Here is an 11,120-nt window from a genome sequence, read left to right on the forward strand (position 1 = left end):
TTCCTTCTCTTGCCTCTGGCACTTGTGACTTTGTTCCCCTCACTTACTGTTCTTTCTGAGACCGTCTCCACATTTTCCCCACCCATTACCGGCACCAGATTATTCATTGTCACCTGTGAGTGAGTGTGCCTTGTGTCTTTTCATCTTCCTTGTCTTCGTTATTCCCTGCAAATAAATTCAGAAATGTCCAGTTAGCTCTTTCCCACTTTAACCTCTATAAACGCAGTGACCTCAACAGCCATAGAGACATAAATATCTATGCAGGAGTCCGTATGGTCTTGAAGTCCTAGAGCATTGTCTTGAAAGCATTGCCCCAGCATGGATTTCTGATTTATCAGGCGCTGTGTCTGTGATCCGCTGGATCACCATCATTGCAGACTCTGCCTGAAATTGGGCAAAAGTTTAAGCTGTCTTTTGTTCCTCATATCACTGGGTACTTGTCCAGCTTCCATCTTGAATTCTGCGACTGCGTGCTCCATTCTGCCACAAATCCTGCCAAAGGCACAGGCCCTATATCCCTTCCCAGCTCTCACAGAGAACCTCGTCCTTTCTCTAAGGAGACAAGAAAGAACCCAAGCCAACATCCCTCATCTGGGGACTTTAAGGGCCCTCCAAGTTGGCTTCTGTGTGTTGTGGAGGGAAATTCTCTCTACGGAAAGGTCTACAGTCTAAACTCTCTACCACCAAGTTCTACCACATCCAGTACCTTGCCCAACCCCACAGAGCGAGGGGCTTGCTTTGTTCTGAAGTGCATTCACAGACATTCCTACGTTTGATGACTACAGTTACCGTGAACAGATTATTGGATCCATTTTACTGCTGAGGAGATTGATACGGATGAAGTAAAAATCAATCTCTCACCCAGTGTTAGTACCGTCAGCTCTCAGGCTGGAGCCTGGGAAGGGCCACCCTTAGTCCAAGGCTCTTTTCACTCAAACAAGCTGCCTCCTGTCACGTCCTCTTTTGTGTCCTCTGACAGTAGGTAGGTGTGGCCTCCTGCCCTAAAGGTCACAGTCCATTAGGAAGGAAGCCGACACTTGCACCACTATGACCTCCACCCTGGGCATATCTGCTCTCTGCGCCCACCTAGCCAGTCCTGGTCCTACCACGGTCCCAAGTGCAACACGCAAACTGGGACAGCTTGTCAAAACATTACGAGGGGAGGTGTGGAGGGTCTTGTGAGCCAGGCACCTTGGAGAAGTTCAGTGCGGTGAGGGCCTGTGGCCACCTTACCTGGGCCGAGTATGTGGGCAAGGTGCTTGGCCAGCCTATATCCCTCAGCCAGTTGCTGGCGGAAGGCCTGCCCTTGGTGGTCGTCAGAGCCGTCGTGTGTCAGCAGGTCATTGAGGTGCTGACTCAGCAGGGCCCACACTTCTCGCCCTTCCTGTAACTTGTGCCGCAGATAGGCCAGTTGCTGCTCCTGCTCTTGAATTAGGAGATTGGATTCCCTAAGGTGGGACAGAAGAGAAAACTTGACAGTCCAAAGGGATGAGTGACAGAGTCTAAAGATTTTCAAGATTTCTGTGAGAACTGCCCCCAAGGAGTCCTCAGAGAATTCTGGCCGATGTGTGGCGACTTGCCTGTGGCAAAGAGAAAGAGGAAGGTAAATCACAGGTTTCCTCTGTATCAGAGAGAGCTCCTGTCAGATGCCTGGACATCCTAGTCATTGTTTCTGCTGTCAACAAAACCAGGTGTCTTCCTAAACCTGTTTTAAAAACGTGTCTCTTCAGTTAACCCCTTCAGCCATGCCCGCTTCTATGTTGAAATACACATGGTGCATTCTGCAGTGAATGGACACAAAGCCAGACACAGAAATGTGCACGAGCACAGCTGGGTTAGCTGGAAAGAACACGAGAATGACAGGGTCAAGGAGACAGAATTCTTTAGAAAGAAAACACAACAAGCCCTCGTGAGACAGGCGGTGATTGTGATTAAAGGGAAATGAGCGGGTGATGGCACAACACTGTCAACGTACTAAATGCCACCGAATTGTTCACCTCAATTTGTGCAAATTCGTGTTTGGTGAATTTCAGTTCAAAAATTTATAGTTTTGAAAAAAAAGAGTAAGTGAGCCTCTGAATAACTGGAGTCCATAATTTTCCAATTACTTTTCCCTAGTTGCTTTACAAACATTTGAACACAAGTGCCTGCCACGTACATTTCTGCCTTCTCTTGGCCCAAAGTTGCTCCCTGCCCCACTTCAGCTTTTCCCACAGCTACCCACCAGCCTACCCCCACACAGCCCTCCTTACCTGAGCTTCTCTGCTAGCGCTGACTTCTCTGCCAGCTTCCCCTCCTCAAAAGGCAGCTTGTCCCCAAGCACGGATTCAATGATGTCTTTGCACTCTCCACACTCTGAAAAAGGACAGAGAGCCCTGCCTCAGTGGAAAGCTGGCCATGCTGCTGTGGTCACTGCCTTCAAGGGAGGAAGCAGGGTCCATGCCCAGTACCAGGCTCCACACTGGGATTTCCGCATCTTATTACTCGGCCTCCAAACTACTACACAGCATTGGGTTACTCCCCATTTTAGAGCTGAGGAAAGAGAAGCTCCAAGGCACAGAAAGTAACTAGATACATTAACTTCTATTTGACAAAGGCAGAATTCCCATCCCCTGAGACTGACCCTGAGCCGTGGGCCTTAGTCACGTTACCAAGCCTCGCAGCCTCTTAAGTGAAACACCAAGCAGGAGCGTGCAGTAGCGATTGCCTGTGTGCTTGGGAAGGCCCGGTGGACTCTACTGACTGTTGGTTCCCTTGAGCTCAGAATTTCAAGGTCAAGTACATCCAAGATAAAGACATTTATATGGATTCAACCCTGTAAAATATTATGCATTTGCCCATAAATTTCTGAAGGAAACGTGCACAGATACTAAGAAAGTTTGTGTTAAATTAAAAGCAATAGAAGGAAGAACTAACAAATAGTGTTGACCCTGTGACAGGGACTTACAGAAATCATCCATGTGATGCATTGCAACAACTCAAACAAGTAGGTACCATGGCAGCACCGTATTAACAGAGGAGGAAACTGAGGCGCAGAAAGACACACAGCTTGGATTGGAGCCCAGAAAGACTGGCCCAGAGTCCATGCTCTTCACCACTGCACCGTGTTACATTGACACCCAGGTCTCAAGTGATATCTTGCTTCTTCATCAGCTTCAAAATGTGTTTCCTACAGTTACGCTGTGATTCTAAGGCAGGATGTAAATAAAACTTCGTTTGTCCTTTCCTGAAAGCTCATCTCTTCACTTTTTAAATGGCAGGCTTTGATTTTCTCTGTGTCAGTCATTTTAGTTACTCCCCCCTCAATGGCTTATTGAAAAGCAATTGTAGGAAACGACCCCAATTCAGGCTCCGAGTTGTCAAGATCCTTCTAAACACTCTGCTGTGCACATGCCCTGGTTGTCACGGTTCTTGTCGTCACTACAGCCCAGTCTCACTGAGCAGGCAATCGAGCTTCCAGTTTTGAGGCTGACTGGGGCAGGGAGGGGCCTGCCTCACACACTGGCTTGAGTTTTCCTGGGGCTAGTGGTCTCCCCCACCTACCTCACTTTGTGGCCTCAATTTGGCCACAGGTCTCATAGCCCAGACTCTCAAGGTCACCTGGACCTGTTGGTTGCCCTGCATCCCTGAGGGTTCACCAGCTGAGCGGGAGACACAGGTGGTGGGACAGATTCTCTGGTTTCCATAGAAACAGCCCCAACCTTACCACAGGGTGTCAAACGTCTTCCTCAGACTCAGGAAGAAGAGCCCGTGCCCTGGAAGAGAGGGCTTCCCTCTCACCAGGGCATTCCCTGTCTTGATGGTGTCACTCCTGGATAGCACAGTTTCGGTGAGGAGCATATTCATCTTTAAGCTCCTATAAAGCAGCTACTATCATCTGTTTTCCCACTGTAAGTAGCACAGTGCTTTGCCCATGGGACCTCAGAGAAGCTTGAACTGAGGGAGTTCACTTGTCCCAGACATTTAGGCCAAGAGCGATGCAGGATGTGGTAAAGGACAGAGAGGATGCTGAGAGAAACAGTGCAGCCCTTTCCTGAGAGGAAGACGCAATTGTGTGGCTGCACCAGCAATCGATGTCTGGGACTCGAATTCTAAAGCCGCCCTATACCACACTGCAAATCTGAAAAAGTTGCTAAACTCTTTGTGCATCAGTTTCTCCATCCCCAGCAAAATGAGGGCAAAATACCTACCTCTGACTTTCCTGGATTGTGGTCAGAATGAAAGTTATTTTGACAAAGGGACCAGAGGATAAAGTCTGGAGAAATTTTAGTGTCTTAGAGGGCAGACAGGGATCACTCACCCATCTGGGGAGCACGGCCCTGGGAGACTTACTGTGCTTCTGCAGCTCGGTGGCCAGGGAGTAGGCAGCAGCTTCGGATACAAGGAATTCCTCCATGAGGGCTTGGAAGTCCTGCTTGCTTTGTGCCAGCTGTGAACGCAATTCCTGGTTGGACTCCTGGAGGGTCACCTCTGCCCTCGGATCAGACAAAGCGTGAGGACACACGGCCATGGTGATGTTGGCAGAAGAGGTAGAGCCAGAGACTGGGCAGAGAAACCCAAACATATAATGAGTGAAAAACAAGCAAAGACAAAAAGGTTTCATCAGGCCAGAGGGGTGTTATACACAGGAATCCTTAACTTACCGTTGGGGACAACTAGATCAACACTCTACAACAGCTGAGGGTCCGGAACTGCCGAAACAAGGTTCAAGATGACAGAGCTCAGAGCCACAGGCACCGCCTGCAGCTCAGAGTCATACAGGAGTCATGGAGAGAGGCCCCAGCACGCCGGTTAATGGTCTGGCGTTGCAATAACAGAATTGGAAGGTGGAGGTGTCATGGAATCTTAGGAGCCCCTGCCTTCCAGTTGCCTAGGCCCTGCTGCTACCCCAGGCTGCCCGGCCTTTTCTGAAGGCCACTGCTGATGGGCATCACCCCAAAGCAGCTGTCTACTCTCGTGGTGACACTACCGACCTCTTTCCAGAAAATATCTAAGCATAGTTCTCAGTGCCCATTCCTGTGTGCATCTCAAAACAGAAAGAGAAACCAGTGTCCCAACAAAGTGTGTCTTCTGAAGCACCGTCACGAAGTCACCCCACTTTCTCTCTAAATGTAAACCGATCTTAAGGTTTTCCCATACGTGAAAGATGGCAAACTTTTAGACTCTCATGCTGCTATTTGCTGGGCTTTCTCCAGGTTTTTCTACATCCATTAAAAGGGACAAAAGCAGAGTGTAATACTAAGTGAATGAATACTTCGTTAAAAAGTTATTCTCTGTCCTGACTCACAATACTCCTCTTGCTGCATCCCTGTGTTGTGTCGACTTCTTGCCCCTCACTAGGGCAGCATGTTGGCTTATCTTCAAACTTAAGTCAGTGTGACAGCTCTACCTCCTAAAATCCTTCTCTATGTGTGGGCCGCTTTTGTGGTTGTTACTTTTTAAATGTCTGTAAACACTATCTTTCCTACTTGTTGCTTCCGGATATCCACATATTATGCCTTCTAGTCCCACAAGAGCTCTTTTCCAGCTCTGAAAATGGTTACAGTGGTTTATGAGTATATCCTGAATGCACGTAGTGGCCCTTTCTTTTGCAAACACTTGTCAACCTGATGCTATTTCTTGTCGTCATTCAGTTCACTCACGTTTGGAACAGATCAGGGATGCGGAGCAGTGTTGATGGATCGTTGCTGGACAGATCCCTTCGAGCTGTCGTCATGCTACTGACCTGCGGTTATATTCCTCTACCAGAATGTGGAATTTCAAAGTCATGGTTCAGGGATGGTGGATGACCCACAGTGTATGTGTGTGATGGGGTTCAGTGACAGAGAAGCTGAGGTTGACAAGAGAGGCACAGGCAGGCAGGGGAAAGTGGTGCCCTGAATGCCCTGCTCACTTTCTTGTCATCTCTTCCCACCCGGGTCTTGTGAAGAGGAGACCTGGGAGACCCCCTGTGGCATTGGTCACTTCAGTTTAGCTGCTGCACTCGCCCGAGCTGAGGGCGCGATGGGTCTGGCCATGTACCACCGAGCTTTCATGTCAAGGTAAAGGACAGAGGACCGCATCAACCGCTTTGGAAGCTCATCTCCTCCCCACGCCACGCCATCCTCCAACGACACTGTGGAATGCTATTGGTGTGTCAGAGCCATGAAAAGCTTTAAAGAAATCTCTCTTTTGGTGTCAGTTGGATGTGACATTCTTTTCTTTATGTCTCAAAGTCTGTGGTCTAGTGGGCCCAACTGTCCTGAACTGGAATGGACTTGCCAACTTTCTGGTGTTTTGTTAGGTGGCTAGAATATTTATAAGATTTTCTGACTTCAAACCTCACTGTTGAAGTTTGAATGAATAATGACAGGACTTACTTTGTAAAGTGAGAGACTCAGAGAAGATTGGTCTCATCATTGAGCAGAAAGAGTAAATTTCACTTCTACTCAAAGCACGCTAGAATTTGAAATTATGGCTCTCACTGTTGTCAAGGTGGAGTGCCGGGTACCTGAGGCGTATGTCCCTAAGGCTTCATGTCTATGCTATAAAATGGATGAAGTTAAAATGCAGTCAGATGGGCCAGGTCCCCTTCCATTCTAGAGTCCTCCAACAGTTTCTCCCCTGCTTTAGCGACTTGATTGAAAGTATCCTTGTTGTTCTGCTCTATCCTGCTTTTGTCTTTTGCATAAAAGTTATACAGCTCCATGTTTCCTACCCCCAGGTCAATCATTATAATAAGCACCTGCATCCAAAGCAGTCCTGAGACAAAAGAAACAAAGCTGGAGGTATGGTACTCCCTGATTTCAAAATATACTACAAGCTCTATTAATCTAAACATTACGGGGCCAGCCCGTTGGCAGGCAGAGTGCTTTGAGCTCACATGTGCCACTTCAGCGGCCCAGGGTTCGCCAGTTCGAATATAGGGTGTGGACCTACTCACTGCTTAACAAGTCATGCTGTGGCACCGGTCCTACAGAAAAGAAAATAGAGGAAGATGTGCACGGATGTCAGCTCAGGCCCAATCTTCCACAGCAAAAAGGTGAAGATTGGTAGCAGATGTTAGATGAGGACTAAACTTCCTCAAAGAAAAAAAAAAATCATGATACTGGAAAGAAAACAGACACAAAGATCAATGGAACTGAATGGAGAGCACAGAAATAAACCCTCACATCTATGGACAGCTAATCTTTGACAAAAGAGCCAAGAACGTACAGTGGGGAAAGGAACGTCTCTTCAATAAATGTGACTGGGAAATTGGACAGCCACATGCAAAAGAATGAAAGTAGACCATTATCTTACACGACACAGAAAATTAACTCAAAATGCATTAAGGACTGGAATGTAAGACCTGAAACCAGAAAATTAGAAGAAAACATAGGCAGTGCACTCTTTGACATTGGTCTTCACAGTATCCTTTGGATTATCATGTCTCCTCAGGCAAGGGAAACAGAAGCAAGAAGAAACAAATGGGACTATGTCAAACAAGACTTCTTAACTCACGGTTGAGAACGACTTGATCAGCGCTCCACAACAGCTGAGGGTCCGGAACTGCCAAACAAGGTTCAAGATGCCAGAGCTCAGAGCCACAGGCACCGCCTGTAACTCAGAGTCAGACAGGAGTGATGGAGAGAGGACTCAGTGCACCAGTTAACGGTCTGGCGTTGCAATAACAGAATTGGAAGGTGGGGGTGTCATGGAATCTTAGGAGCCCCTGCCTTCCAGTTGCCTAGGCCGTGCTGATACCCAAGGCTGCCTGGTCTCTTCCAAAGGCCACCACTGTTGGGGACCACCTTTCAGCCACCACTCCCAATAGCTGTCTGCCCTTCTGCTGATAGAGACCTGTTTCCAAAAAATATCGAAGCATAATTCTCACCGTTCTTTCTTATGTGTGTGTCTAAAAACACCGAGACAAAACTGTCCCCCTTTTATTTCTTGGGATATTAAGCATGGCAAGGGATACCATCAACACAATGAAAAGACCATTACCAACTGGGAGAAGATATTTGCCAATCATAAATCAGATAAGGGGCTAATATGCAAAGTATAGAAAGAACTTATACAACTCAACAACAACAAAACAAACAGGAAAAACCCAATTAAAACATGTGCGGAGGATCTTAGATAGTTTTCCAAACAAGGTATTCAGGTGGCCAATAGGCACCTGAGAAGACGTTCTATATCACTAATTCCTAGGGAAACGCAAATCCAAACCATAATGAGATATCACCTCATGCTTGTCAGAATGGCTATCACGAAAAAGAAAATAAGTGTTGGAGAGGATGTAGAGAAAAGGGAACCCTCATATGTTACTGGTGGGAATGTAAACTGGGGCAGCCACTATAGAAAACAGCATGGAGAGCTCTCAGAAAACGAAAAACAGAACTGTCATATAATCCAGGTAGTCCACTTCTGTGTATTTATCCAAAGAACACAAACTCACTGATTCCAAAAGATTTATGCACCCCTATTTTCATGGGAGCATTATTCATAACAGCCGAGACTTGCAAGCAACCTAAGTGACCATCAACAGATGAATGGATAAAGACGATGTGATACACACACACACATACCATGGAGTACTACTCAGCCGTAAAAAGAGGGAATCTTGCCATTTTTGACAACGTGGAGGGAACTTGAGAGTATTATGGTAAGCGAAATAGGTCTGACGGAGAAAGTCAAATGCCATAGGATTTAACTCATACATGGAAGATAAAACAACAACAACAAATAAACATATAAACACAGAGAATAAATTGCTGTTTCCCAGAGGCGAAGGGGGGAGGGGAGAGGGCAAAGGGGTAAAGGGGCACATATGCTGGGTGACTGATGACAACTAGACTTCTGGTAGTGAATCTGATGGAGTCGATACAGAAGTTGAAAGATAATGATGTACACTAACATTGATATAATGCTATAAACCAGTATTACTGCAATAAAAATTAATTTAACAGAAAAAGGAAATATATGTCAAGCAGAGATGGAATACCCGTTGCGAGAAATTAGAGGTCCTCTGCCGAGGCATACCCTTGCAGCGTCTAAATTTCTGCCATTAAAAATTCACCTCTTCGGATCAAAACATCCCACAGGAATACCCTGTTAAAATGTTAAGCTTACCTGGAATATTAATTCTATCAGCATCATAGGCTCACAACAAGTGGTAAGAAGATCACTGAAAAACCAAGAAGAATGGATTTGACCGAAGACTTATAACAATATTACAAAGATGAATGTTCTTGGCTGTACTCTTACCAATTTCTTAAGAACCCCAACTCTCTTCAAATTCCTTTGAAATAGCTCTGGGAATCCCCCAAGGGGACTGAAATCTGCATTCCAGAAACTTCTCTGGTCACCAAGGTGCACCTGCCATTTGGTCATCTGGTAGCTGCAGATAACCAAAGGGGCAACTATGCTCTGAGGCCACCAAGGACTCTATGATGAAGATCTCTGCCATCTCCGGTGCCAGCTCTCCTGCCAGTGCCTTCCACTCTGTGGCTGCTGAGGCCCGACGTGGAAGGAATTCCTGTCTCTCCCAGGAAGCCATCTTTCCTCTCAGCCCCAACTCTAGCCCACCGTTGCTTCTTATGTCTGGAGCCTTCCTGTATCGACATTTTACCACTTTCCTCACTATTTCATTAGAACTCGTGTGTATCAGAGTTCTGAGTTGAAACATTTGATTTTCATAGATGACTCCATGGTCCAATGCAAAAACAACTTCAACAACCTTGCATTTAGTTTTATTGGGTTTGGGGAGTTAAACCTATTTAAATTAAAAAAAAAAAAAAAGCATCACCTGGGAGAGTTAGTACAAATACAAGTCCAGAGTCTTCATCTGTAGTGACTCTGATTCAGTGGGCTGAGGGGGCCTGGAATCTATTGTTAAAGTTGCTCAGATGTACAGTCAGGTTGAGGACCTACTGATAGCATCGACCTTCCTCACAGTTTTGGGGATGAGCATTTCACGTACATACTACTTCTAATCCTCACGATCGATCTGTGAGGAGAGCGTGGCCTTTCCCTGGTTTGTGGATGAAGAAACCAAGACACAGAGAGGGTCTGAGACTAGCCCAAAGTGCCCTCGCTCTAAGTGCTGGAGCCAGGTGTCAGGTAGAGTGCCCCTCCACCCCAAACCCCTCCCACATTTTCCAGTTCACTCTGTGTCAGGTCTTTCCACGTACATGCTTCCTGCCTATACCTCATTTCTACCAAAAACTTCCTGATTTTAATGTTTCCATCCGATATATTTCCATCTGACATATTTCACAACAGGCTAACAGCATCCTATCCTGGCCACTGACTATTAACTTGGGACACGTTGCTAATGAAAATACAGGACGTGGGAATGTGCAAAGACACATTGCTTTACGATGATGATGTAATTTGCAGGCTATAAAATTCTCCGTTTTGTGTACAATTCAGTGACTTTTGGTCTATTTACAAGGTTGTGACACCATCACCACCATCTCATTCTGGAGTATTTTCTTTACCTCACAAAAGAAACCCCGTCCCCATTGGCAGTCACTCCCTATTCCTCACCTTCTTCCAGCCCTTGGCAATTGCTAATCTACTTTCTCCCCATGTGGATTTGCCTACTCTGGACATCTATTCTCAATGGAATCATAAAACACGTTGCCTTTGGTGTCTGGCTTCTTCACTTGCCATAATGTTGCCAAGGTTCATCCACATTTTGGCAGGTATCTGTACTTTATTCTTTCTATCCTTGAATAAGACTTCATTTTATGACTATACTCCATTTTGTGCGTTCTTCAGCTGAGGGCATTTGGGTTGTTTCCACTTTTACTACTATGAGTAATGCTGCTGTGAATATTCATGTGCAAGTTTGTTTGTGACCGTGGGTTTTCAATTCTCTTGCTATGTACCCAGGAGTAGAATTGCTACATCTATGTCAACGCTGTATGTAACTTTGAGGAACTGACATGCCGTTTTCCAAAGCGTTTGCGCCTTTTTACATTTCCACTAGCAATGCATGAGGATTTCAATTTCTCCACATCCTCCTCCACACTTGTGGTTGCCCATCTTTTAATTACAGCCACACTAGTGGGTGTGAAGTGGTATCTCATTGTGGATTTCAGTTCTGTTTTCTTCATGATCAATGATAAACATCTTTTCATGAGCTTCTT

The 11,120-nt window shown here is 46.1% G+C and overlaps 1 long non-coding RNA gene across 1 annotated transcript; it reads right to left on the reverse strand.

The window, feature by feature from the left end:
- Positions 1-2,267: 2,267 nt before the first annotated feature.
- LOC139041967 (uncharacterized) lies at positions 2,268-4,751 on the reverse strand. Its single transcript, XR_011498080.1, has 3 exons — positions 4,644-4,751; positions 4,333-4,542; positions 2,268-2,355 (listed from the first exon to the last, which is right to left on the reverse strand). It is a non-coding gene; the product is annotated as an uncharacterized lncRNA (long non-coding RNA).
- Positions 4,752-11,120: the final 6,369 nt, after the last annotated feature.

This window comes from Equus asinus, chromosome 25 (assembly GCF_041296235.1).
Source record: "Equus asinus isolate D_3611 breed Donkey chromosome 25, EquAss-T2T_v2, whole genome shotgun sequence".
Lineage (NCBI taxonomy): Eukaryota > Metazoa > Chordata > Mammalia > Perissodactyla > Equidae > Equus > Equus asinus.